The following is a 12,869-nucleotide window of genomic DNA, read 5'->3' on the forward strand; positions in this document are numbered from 1 at the left end:
TGGACATGTGGGAGGGAAGGGTGGGAAGTGTCACCCTTCTCCTAAATCTGTATATATGAAATACATGAAATTTGTCTTCAGCTTATATAAGTAAAAATATTTAAAAATGTATATATGAAATTCATGAAATCTGTTTCTTTTATATAAATAAATGGAAAAGGATTTATTAATTGATTTAATTGAAAGGCAGAGTGATAAAGAAGGAAAGGCAGCCATACAGGGAGAGATTTTCCATTCACTGGTTCACTCCCTGAATGGCTACAACAGAAAAGCCTGGGTCAGGCTGAAGCCAGGAGCCATGAACTCCATCCAGTTCTCCCAAGTGGATGGCAGGGGCCCAGGTACACAAGCCATCACCCCATGCAGTTGAATTGGAAGAGCAGAGAATTGAACCAACACTCCGATATAGGATGCTGACATTACCAGTGGCAGCTTAACCAGCTGTGCCTCAATGCTGGGACCAAGATACGAATTTTAAAAAGATGTATTTTCAGTCTGAGGTTGGTTGAATGCATGGGTGTGCAACTCACAATACAGACAACTAAGCTTCTCAGTGAGTTGGTCTATCATGTACTGTATTTCTCAGAGGGATTTTTAAATTCCTTGACCAAAGTTTTGGAATTGCTTCCTATAGACCTCGTTTGATTTTCCAAAAATGAATTCTTTAGAAGCTGTGGATTTTTTTAAAATAAAGAATGAAGTGGCCCCATTTAAACATAGGTACTGTATTAAGACTAAGCTTTTAAGAAATAACTACCTAATTTGAAAGGCAGGGTTACAGAGAGAGGGAGAGACAATAGATAGATAGATGGATAGAGAAGAAGAGAAGAGAAGAGAAGAGAAGAGAAGAGAAGAGAAGAGAAGAGAAGAGAAGAGAAGAGGAGGGGAGGGGAGGGGAGGGGAGGGGAGGGGAGGGGAGAGGAGAGGAGAGGAGAGAAGAGAAGAGAAGAGAAGAGAAGAGAAGAGAAGAGAAGAGAAGAGAAGAGAAGAGAAGAGAAGAGAAGAGAATTTTTTTCCTCTGTAAAATGGAGATGCTGATAACAGCATTACCTCATGTGGGTAATGTTAGTGCCACAAAATAAGCATTTAAAGTATTACTACTTCATCAAATTACACTTATTACAGTACAATTTATAGTAATACAATCTCTCAAAAATTCAGGAGTTGAATAATAAAATACTGTTCAGCCCCTGACAGCTGATATGAAGGTGACATTCATTTCTGTTCCTACACTTTCTTCTATTTTCAAACTTCAGCTGTGAACATGTATTATTTTAGAAACATATATTTACAAGTAATTGTGCCATTACTTGTAAATACAATGAAATGATGGAAATAATGTGCCTTCCACAACATTTCAACTGCCTTTACTTAAAGAAAATAACATGTAAAATGAATGGAGACTTTCTAATGTTCTCAAATACCTTTTAACTTTGCCCTACATTATGTGTGTGTGTGTGTGTGTGTATTGTTTGAATTTATCACTTTGCCAAGTGAGAAACATTTTTATTTTTCTTCTGTTCCTCTCACCTCCCGCAATGTTGGTTTCTTAACCTTTCTGGCCAAAGTTAGCTTGATCTTTGAGCCACCTGGCAACCCCAGATGTGTTGAGTAATTATAAATGGGCCCTTCATTAGGAGTGCTCTTATATCATACATAAGATAAATGATATCTTATATCTCTAGCATAAATGATCTTCAGTCTTATTTCTGAAGTGTGGACCCAAGGGTAGGCAGAATCTCTGCTTTATAGTTACTGCAAATGCTAAAGGCACACTTTTATCTTTTTCTGCAGTCCCACGTCCACTTCAGCTTTTATGATTTTACCTCAGGAATTCTGACATGCAAGATGGCTTAGAAAACAGGTAATGTCAGAGCTATTTGTCAAGTCGCTTCACTTGCTAATAGGTAAGATCTTTTAAGTATATTTTTGCTTTTATTATTCATATAATCAGAATTGCTTTGACTATGTCAATGCTCTTTGTCCTTTTTCTAATTATTATTTTCCTTGCTGTTTGGCCGTATTTCTCCATTTCTTCTGCTAGAAACTAAAAGATAATTAAAAATTCCAACATACTTGGTGATAGAATATTTCATGACTCTGTAGGGATTAGCAACATTTTTTGAAAAATGTTCTCCTGTTTACTTACTGTTTACTGTTACATTCATGTAGGTATTGTATTAAAAAAAGGATTAAAAAAAAAAACCTACACTCCTGTCCTGTTGGAGGTTATAATTGCCGCTGGCATTTACTTTGTAGTTTTAATTTTTTTTGCCAAAGAAACCTTTTATTTAAGGAATACAAGCTTCATGCATTTCACAAGTACAACTTTAGGAATACAGTGATTCTTCCCACCATACCGTAGCCTTCCCTCCCATACTACCAACCCTCTTCTTCCTCCCTTTCCTATTCCTGGCCTTATTTTTACGAAGATCTATTTTCAATGGACTTTATACACAGAAGGTTAACTCTATACTAAGTAAAAAGTTGGAAAAATAATTCTAGCCCCAGGGGGTTTAATATTTGTGCGGCCACAAGAACCTTACAAAGGATCTTTGCAGGCCTTGGTATAAGTAGAGATTACATAAATTCCCTCACCAGGCAGTCATGGAGCCCTGAGCATGTGGAGTCTCCCCCAGCGATCACCCAATGTCCCAGCTACACCTTGTGCTGTCCCACACAGCCACAGTGTTTTCACAGTTCCAACTCACAAGCCTCCCACAGTCATGAGCACCCAGACACCTTTCACTTCTACTGGTTGATGTGTGTGGGCGGGACCTGGTGTAGCCGTTACATATGTCCAAAATGGCACCTGCCCTCCATCGGCTTGTTACAGGATGTCGTTGCAAGGTTACTGGGGGAGAGAAACGTGCCATCTCTTTTTTTTTCTCGTCTAGATTGACAGATACACCATCCCCCACAAGGTTCCAAGTCTGATTCCCTCCAGCTTTCCTGCAGCTGTATCACCAGTGGCTTGGGCTGCTGCAAACTGGTCTCACCTCACCCTCCAAAGCTGGTGTGGAGGTTGTCAGCTGCTGGGGTCCTGAGCTGTGCACATCCACACCCTCCATGTAGGTCACAGCGTCCCTCTAATTTGCACAGAGTTTCTTCTGTCATTTTCTCCCTAACTTTTCCCTGAGGCTGCAGTCTCTCCACTTTTTTAAGACTATCTTCTCCTAGACCAGGGCACTAAGCTCCCTCCCTACTTCTCTATCTTAATCATGTAGTTTTAAAATTAAGTCTAATCATTAATTTTGGGTCTGGAATGTTATAGCAGGCATAAATCAGAATGAGCAGTAGGCATGGTTGTTGGGCATCCTGCATAGACAGAACATGCCTCGGTTTTATCTGGTACCCTGTAATGACTTTTTGAAGACTCTAAATGTCTCATATACATATTTTTTCATAGGATTACAAAGTTTTAGCAGTTGTTTCTTTAATGTAATGAATGTTCTGTGTTTTATTTACTATGTCTGGCAACCCTAGACTCAGGTCATTTTACCTCGACTACTTATCAGACAAGATTTAAGAGGTCTCACTAATTTCTAATTATGCAGCAATTCTCAGGATTCATAAATATTCATTAAAAATTCATGAGGCGTACGCACTGTGGCACAGTGGCAGAACCACCACATGAGACAGTGGTATCTCATAATGAAATACCTGGTTCAAGTCATGGCCAGTCCTTGCTTCTGATCCCAGCATCCATGGGAAGCAGTGAACGATGCTTCAGTACTTGGGTCCCTGCCACCCATGTGAGTAAACTTAATGACATTTCTGGGTTCAGCCTGGCAGAGCCCCAGCTGTAGCACACAATGGCTGGAGTGAAACAGCAGGAAACGACCTCTCCTTCACTCTCCTACTGTCTTTCTCTCTGTGTCAATCTAAAATAAGAAAAAAAATACATGTTTAAAAAATTATGAGTGTCAGAATTCTGAAAAAGAATGTTAAAGCTCAATGGATTACATTATTTATTTTGAATTACATGATTTGAATTTTTTTCTTAAAATTATTTAGTAGTGGTCAGTTCAGAAGTATAATAGTAATTTTGAAGTTTATAGATTTGTTTTCTTTATTGAGAATTGCAGTAACAGAATTGAGAATTTGCTTAATTATTACAAAGTCTCATCTGTAAGAGAATCAAAATTCAGGAACTGAGTCTTGGTCAGCTAACAGCATTCCAAGTCAAATAAGAGATTACATTAGCTATACTGTAATAATTTTGACTTATGAAATTTTCCATGTTTAAGAAACTTGAACTCTTCAATAGTATAGATTCTGGGATAGCAGTCTTGAAAGACTTTTTGATTAGACTGGAGTCAAACTATTTTCTGTGCTTTCTACTTACATGTCTCATTCTACTTTTTTTTCTCTTAGGTTGATTTGTTTCATTCCAGTTTGTTTTTTACATTGAATATATAGATATGTTTTTTCAGCTTTTATGATACGATTTACCAGAAAGAATTTTAGCTTTTCATATTTTAAGTATAAAAACATTACTTTTAGTTAATGAACATCAGGATGTTATTTATTTATTCACATCCTTTTTGCTTTAGTCATGTATTTTAATATTTTATGGACTAATAGATTATTGTGTATGCTCTAGATGGTAATTTTCATTTCAAAAATACCACATTAGGGGCTGGTATTGTGGCATCCTGGGTAAAGCCACTGCCTGGAAAAGGCTGGCCTCCCATATGGAAGCTGCTCCTTGTCCCAGATGCCGTACTTCTGATCCAGCTGAATGATAATGGCCTGGGAAAAGCAGCAGCAGATGTTCCATGTGCTTAGCCACCTGGAATCAATGTGGGAGTCCTGGAAGGAGCTCCTGGCTTCTGCCTGGCCCAGTCCTGGCCATTGCGGCCACCTGGGTAGTGAACAAGCAAATGGAAAATCTCTCTCTGTCTCTCCGTCTGTTTCTCCTTAACTCTCATGTTCCAATAAATAAATAAAACTTAACAAAATTAGAATACCATATTATATAAAGCCTTTGGGGCTAGAGCTGTGGCACAGTGGGCCAAGCCTCTGCCTGTGGCACCAGCATCCCATATGGATGCCAGTTTGTGTCCCGGCTGCTCCTCTTCTGCTCCAGCTCTCTACTGTGGCCTGGGAAAGCAGTGGAAGATGCACCATGTGCTTGGGCTCCTGAACCAGCATGGGAGACCTGGAAAAAGCTCCTGGCCCCTGGCTTCGGTCAGCTCAGATCCAACCTTTGCAGCCATTTGGGGAGTGAAATAATGGATGGAAGATCTTTCTCTCTGTATCTCTCTCTCTGTCTGCAGCTATACATCTCAAATAAATAAATAAAGTCTTTTCAAAAGAAGTCTTTTTTGTACTTTGAGGATATTTTAGGTTCCTTTTTTATATATTTATGTAAAGAGAACAGATTTGATGTATTTCATATATCCAGTTATAAGCACATAATGATACTTTTCACCATCTCTCCCTCCCTCCAACATTTTTTCCTCTTTTAATTTTTTCAATAATATATATCCGTACTACACTAAATAAAGAATCCAGCAATTAGAAGTAGGAAGACCACTGTTCTACAGGTAGATAAGAGCTAAACACAATCAAATCTCAAGACGACAATTTCACTCATAATTTTTGGATTTTATTTTATCACAAATCAGAGAAAACATGATATTTGTCTTTTTTGGTCTCTCTTATTTCACTAAGCATAGAGGTCTCCAGTTGCATCCATTTTGTTGCAAATCACAGGACTTCCTTTTTACAGGTGAGTAGTATTCTATAATGAGTATGTACAACATTTTTTTATTCAGTCATGGATTGATGGGTTGATTCTGTGTATAAACTCTTGTGAATTGAGCTGCTATAAACATGGAGTTAAGATAACTGATTCATATGCTTATTACATTTACTTTGGGAAGATTCCCAGGAGTGCAGTGACTGGGACATATGGTAGACTTATTTTCAGATTCTTTTTTTTTTTTATTTTTTGACAGGCAGAGTGGACAGTGAGAGAGACAGAGAGAAAGGTCTTCCTTTTGCTGTTGGTTCACCCTCCAATGGCTGCCGCGGCTGGCGCACTGCAGCCGGTGCACTGCGCTGATCCTAAGGCTGCAGCCATGTGCTTCTCCTGGTCTCCCATGGGGTGCAGGGCCCAAGCACTTGGGCCATCCTCCACTGCACTCCCTGGCCACAGCAGAGAGCTGGCCTGGAAGAGGGACAACCGGGACAGAATCCGGTGCCCCGACCGGGACTAGAGCGCGGTGCGCCGGTGCCGCAAGGTGGAGGATTAGCCTAGTGAGCCATGGCGCCGGCTTCAGATCATTTTTTTAAGATTCTTTATACTGTCTTCCATAATGACTGCACATGTTTACATTCCAGCAAAAGTGTATTAGGATACCTTTTATCTCTACATCGTCTCCAATATTTGTTGTTATTTGATTGACAACTCATTGTGGTTTCTATTCACATTTCCCTGATCACTAGTGATCCTGAGCAATTGTTCATGTTTTTGTTGGCCATTTATATGGCATCTTTTGAAAAATGCCTGTTGATGTTCTTTGCATGTTTTTGGATTGTTTGTTGTTGTTGAGTTCTTGAGTTCTTTACATATTTTGGATATTAATCCTTTATCAGATGCATACTTTGCTAGTGTTTTCTCCCATTTTGTCCCATTTTGTTCACCTTTATTGAGTGTTTTCTTTGCTATGCTGAATCTTCTTAGCTTTATGTAATTCCACACTGTGTATTGTTGTTTTTTGCTTTTATATCCTGTTCTTCTGGGGCTTATCCAATAAATCTTTACCAAGGCCAATGTCTTACAGTGTTTCTTGATTTCCACTGTACTTTGTTGCTTTCAGGTCTTAGATTTAGATCCTTGACCCATTGTGAGTCAATTTTTTTGCACAGTGTAAGGTTGTTTCGTACTTCTGCATGTGGAGGTCCAACTTTCCTAACATCATTTGTTGAAGAGACTACTTGTTTTCCACAGAACGATTCTAGCTTGTTTGTCAAAGATCAGTTGGTTGTAGATATGCGGATTGATTTCTGGGGCTTCTCTTCTGTTCCATTTTCCGACAAGTCTGTTTTTGTGTCAGCATCAGGGCATTGTGAGTAAAATTGCCCTGTCGTGTGTCCTGCAGTCTGGTATTGAGGTGCCTTTTACATTTACTATAACTCTATCATTTTTGTTCCTTTCTATGAATTATTTTTTTTTCTGCTAGAATATGTTAACCTTTAGCATTTCCTGTTGTAGAGAACATAGTCAGTAATTTTGAATCTCTAGAATGGTAAAATCTTCATTCTTTTATCTTAGTTAATCATGGATATGGGCGAAATGCCAGAGAAACATTAATGTTAAGTGTAGATCTTGAAAATCATTCTAGGGGCCTAAATAAGTCAGGTGTAAGCATGGAAAATGATTTAGTGTAATTGAATTACTGGACTTGTAACTATAGAGCAAAGGAAAAAGTCTAGCAAGTGTGGTTCCAATCATGTTGTTGTAATGCATGAATTTCATTCTTGTGTTTGACTGAATAAGTCCATGTAGAGTGTGTGTGTTTATTCATTCCATCAGGATTTTATTTTTAATTTTTTAAAGATTTACTTATTATTTGGTAGAATTACCAAGATAGAGGGAAAGAAAGAGATTTTCCATCCAGTGGTTCACTCTCCCGATGGCTACAACAGCCTGGGCTGAGCTAGGCTGAAACCAGGAGCCAGGAACCTCATCTAGGTCTCCCACTTGAGTGCAGGGGCCCAAACATTTGGGCCATCTTCCACTGCTTTCCCAGATTATTAGCAAGGAGCTGGATCAGAAGTAGAGCAGCCAGGACACGAACTGGCACCTGTATGAGATGCCTACGACTCAGGTGGCAGCCTTACCCATTGGATATTTAGATGTACTTCTTTACACTGCGATTTAAAAAAAGAAAATACTTGTCTTAATAATTACCATAAAAGTGTTCAGTTTTTCGCAGTGTAGTTAGAGCTGCTATTATCTCACCTCATACAGAAATAATAAATTTTCAGCAATAAGGATGACTTTACCTTCATCTCCTATGCAATACCATAATTCTGTGCATCACATTAGGATCTTGTAGTATAAATATGCTGAAAATTAATTTTCCCTTGCATTTAATCAGGAAACCTCCTTACTTTGCTTACATTTTGGAAGTAGTTTTCACTGGATACAGAATTTTGCACTGGCACAGATTTCTCTTCCTCCTGTCCTTCTCCTCCTTTACTAGCATTCAAGTCATTGATGAATAACCATCTTCTTCTGTCTTCTGCTATTTCTGATGAAAACTAAATTCTCATTAAAAGTAATTTTCTTCTGCAGGTAGAATATAATTATTCTCTGGCATCTTTCAAAAAATCTCATCATCTTTGGTCTGCATCGGTCTGCTAAATTGAATCTCTTTTGCGTGCTTGCTAGTTTGTTTTCATATTCCCATATTCATACTAATTGCTGAAATTCTTGAATTTTCCAATTTATACCTTACACTAAATTTTAGTATTCTCAAATTTCTCTCTTCTTTCCTCTGAAGATTACAGTTATCCATACGTAGAGTTTATTTATTTTGTTTCAGATGCTTTTTACTTTCCGTTTGCTTGTTTTATCCCTTAACTTTTTCATGTTTATAGAATTTTATTTAAGCCCCTTTTTATTAACATACAGTACACTCTAAAATCCAATTATTGTTATTTTAAAAACAGAATACTTAGTGAAATAAGCCAGCCCCAAAGGGACAAATGACATATGTTCTCCCTGACCTGTAATAACTAATAGAGCACCTACAAGGCAATCTGTAGAAGTGAAATTGACACTTTGAGAAGCCATGACTTGAACAGCCCTCATCTTGACTGTTGAGGAACAGTTTTTCTTTTTCATACTATTTGTTAACTCTTAACATGGAGTTAAACATATATGTATGAAGACAATTGAAAATAGATCTCAGTAAAAAATAAGAGTGGGAATAAGAGAGGGAGGAGGAAGAGGGATGGGAGTATGAGTGGGAGGGTGGACACAATGGGAAGAATCACCATGTTCCTAAAGTTGTAATTATGAAGTATATGATGTTTGTAACTGTAAGGCTGTGTAGTTCTGCATACATTCCTATGGACTTACTTCCAAGGGTACAGTTTAAAAACTTGCCATGGGACCCCAAATCCCCTTAAACTGGGTGGTAAAAATGCCATCCTAAGTGTTAAAGTGAAAATATGGTAGGATTAAGTGTCTGGTAATAATAGATAGAATTAAAAAGGAGAGAATGCTCCAACATGGGAAGCAGTGCACACAGCAGACTCATAGAATGACAATCACTTTAAGTAGTATGCTGACCTCAGAATCAGCCTTTAAGGCATTCTGATCTGGCTGAAAAGCCTATGAATGGAATGCCAACACTGTGGCAAAAGATATTCTACATGAAGGACCTCTGTGGGTGAGACCCCAAAGGAAAGAAGTGGTCATCAAAGAAGGAGGTGCTTTCCTTTGAAGGGAGGAGAGAACTTCCACTTTGCTTATGGCCTTGTCTAAATATTGACAGAGTTTGTGCATCTAAAAGGCTCCCATAGCCTAAGCAGCTCATGTCAAGGGCCTCAGGTAATCATTGATATCATACATAAGAGTGTTAATTGTCAGATTAACAACAAGAGTCACTGTGCACTAACTTCCCATGCAGGACTTCTGTCCTCAAAGAGTTGTATTATAATTATGACTAAGTGCTTGCAAATGATGTATCATTCTTGAGTGCTTCCTTAAAGTTAATTAAGTTTCTAAAAAAAAGTGAAATTAATTTCAAGATGCAATGATTTTGAATAGCCCTTGTCTCGACTATTGAGAAAAACAGTTTTTATTTGTTTCTTTTTTTCTGTGCAAATTGTTGAACCCTTTCCTTAGTATAGAGTTGGTCCTCTATATATAAAGTTAATAAAAAGTGGATCATAGTGTAGAATGGGACTGGGAATGGGAGAGGGAAGAGGAGGAGGGATGGGAGAGTGGGTGGGAGGGCAGGTGTGGTGGGAAGAATCACTATATATTCCTAAAGTTGTACTTAAGAAATGCATGAAGTTTGTATTCCTTAAATAAAAATTTTCTTTGAGGGAAAAAAAAATCGCAAGATTCATGAGTGCTATTTTCAGTATGTAAAACAAACAAGTAACATTCTGCAGCATTAGATTAATCTCTCTTGTTAAGTAACTTCAAAATAACTAAATTGCATATTTTAATAATTGTGTTTAGATTTATATATTCTCAAAAATGGTTGTAACCCATGCTTTCTTAGTCTGAAGAAAGGCCACAACCTTCCAAATGAGAAAATTAGTATCGTCACTACATCCACTGGGTGGACACAGGCTCAGGGAACACACAAGTCATCTCTGTTATACCTAACGTAGTGTACATGGTGGTTAAAATAATCCCAGTATCATTTAATCAGTAACGGTTGTTTTATAGTGATTATCTGCCTTTCAAGCATACCCAAGATTTTGAATCTTTAAATGTTGATTTTCTAGTATTTATTATTGAGCCTTCATTTATTGCTCTGAAAGATACAATCAAGATACGTGAGAACTTTGGCCGGTGCCGCGGCTCAATAGGCTAATCCTCCGCCTTGCGGCACCAGCACACCAGGTTCTAGTCCCAGTCGGGGCGCTGGATTCTGTCCCGGTTGCCCCTCTTCCAGGCCAGCTCTCTGCTGTGGCCAGGGAGTGCAGTGGAGGATGGCCCAAGTGCTTGGGTCCTGCACCCCATGGGAGACCAGGAGAAGCACCTGGCTCCTGGCTTCGAATCAGCATGGTGCGCCGGCTGCTGCGGCCATTGGAGGGTGAACCAATAGCGAAGGAAGACATTTCTCTCTGTCTCTCTCTCTCACTGTCCACTCTGCCTGTCAAAAAAAAAAAAAAGATATGTGAGAACCTACATCGTTTCTGTGGAAATTACTCTGTGGCACACTTGCTAGTCTTTGCTTCACTCTATAGTTACAATTCAGTTATTCCTTTTGTTCTGTTTACTCTAACATTGTCTGTGCTTACACTTGAGTCTTTTCATTTAGATACCCAAAATGACTTTTTTAAAGATTTATTTATTTATTTGAAGGTCAGAGTTACCCAGAGAGAGAAGGAGAGGCAGAGAGAGAGAATCCTTCCATCTGCTGCTTCACTCCCCAATTGGCCGCGATGGCCGGAGCTGCACCAGTCTGAATCCCGGAGCCAGGAGCTTCTGCCAGGTCTCCCACGCAGATGCAGGAGCCCAATGACTTGGGCCATCTTGTACTGCTTTTCCAGGCCACAGTAGAGAGCTGAATCAGAAGTGGAGCAGCTGGGACTCGAACCGGCACCCATATGGGATGCTGCCGCTGTAGGCAGCAGCGTAACCTGCTACGCCACAGTGCTGACACCCTTAGAATGACTTTCAAGATCTATGATTGAGTTTTATATTTGTCTGGCATCTCACCAAAGATTACTACATCTCTTTCAGTCACTAACAGGCTATCTAATTTTCTAATATCATAATTATCATATATGATTATTATATAAAAGTATATTGTATTTGGTTTTCTTTTACTTTCTAAATTAACTTTTTATGAATATAATTTTCCTGCCATGGTTTCAGAGTGATTTGCTCCCCAATTGTTTGTGTGCTGGAAACTTGGTCCCCACTTAGGTGGTAGTCAGAGGTGATTATTAGGTCATGAACTAACCACTTCCTTTAGTAGATTAATGTCTTTCTCAAATACTTGACCAATCATCCACCTCCTTTCTGGGTGCGTACTAGTTGTAAACTTCTTTGGAAGCAGAGGAGGTGAAATTTAAAACGAGGCACTCACATAGGATGTGAGTATCCCAAGCAGTAATATAACTACTAAACTGAGTACCCGCTATCCTTTCTTCTATTTTAAAAAATAAGTTAGTTAGCATGAATTTTTTTCTATAAAAATTCAGCAATATTATTACAAAAAAATAACTTCATCATGGTTAGGATTAGTTGATGATACGTCCCACATAGTATTGAAAGGGTCATTTTATAGATAATATTATAAATAGCATTTGTTTGCTTCCATTAAATGAATACAGATAAACATATTTAGCGTTTGGTATCTGTCTCTGTGTGTTGGAAATATCGTATCTGCTGAAATGTTGAAGCTGTTAGCTGTGCCCCATGTAGAATACTGAGCATCTGAGGGCCATCATGGTTCATACAGTACAGCATACCTGAGTACAGCTGAGCCGTGTGGACATAACCCAAGAGGTGAACAACCTTGCAGCAACATACTTGCAATATCTACAGCTGGGTGCATTGGAAGTACATGAAGAGTAAAACAACCATGAATTGTATTTTTAGAAATATTTAATTACCCTCATGGAATGGAATTGATACTGAATGTAAAGCCCATAGACTGACATGTTCTTTTGTATTATTAATATGAATGAGGGTTGATGAACAGAATTTATATTAGAAATACTGGGGGTACTGAAATTATTTCTGAAGCATCCCACAGGTAGTTGTTTGACAGTTTTGATTCTATAAGTTGTAAAATGTGATATCTGAGAATTGTTATGATTTAGTTTTATATTACTGATATTGTCTTTATCATACATCTTTCTAGAAACCTGAAAATAATAGCTACCTATTAAAACTCTTAAATATATTTTAACCACATCTTATTCCTTACCTGTATTTCCATGGTCTAAAAAAACTTACCTTATTTTACAAATATATTTATCGAAGTATATGCTGTTGAAAAACTCATGACCAGAGCCTAGGGAGATTACTGATGCCATAAACAAGAGTGTCAAATTGTTAAATCAACAACAGGAATCACTGTGTACATATGTATCATGTGGGATCTGTCCTTAATGTGTGTTCAATGTGAAGTAATGCTATAACTAGTACTGAA

Source organism: Lepus europaeus, chromosome 8, assembly GCF_033115175.1.
Source record: "Lepus europaeus isolate LE1 chromosome 8, mLepTim1.pri, whole genome shotgun sequence".
NCBI lineage: Eukaryota > Metazoa > Chordata > Mammalia > Lagomorpha > Leporidae > Lepus > Lepus europaeus.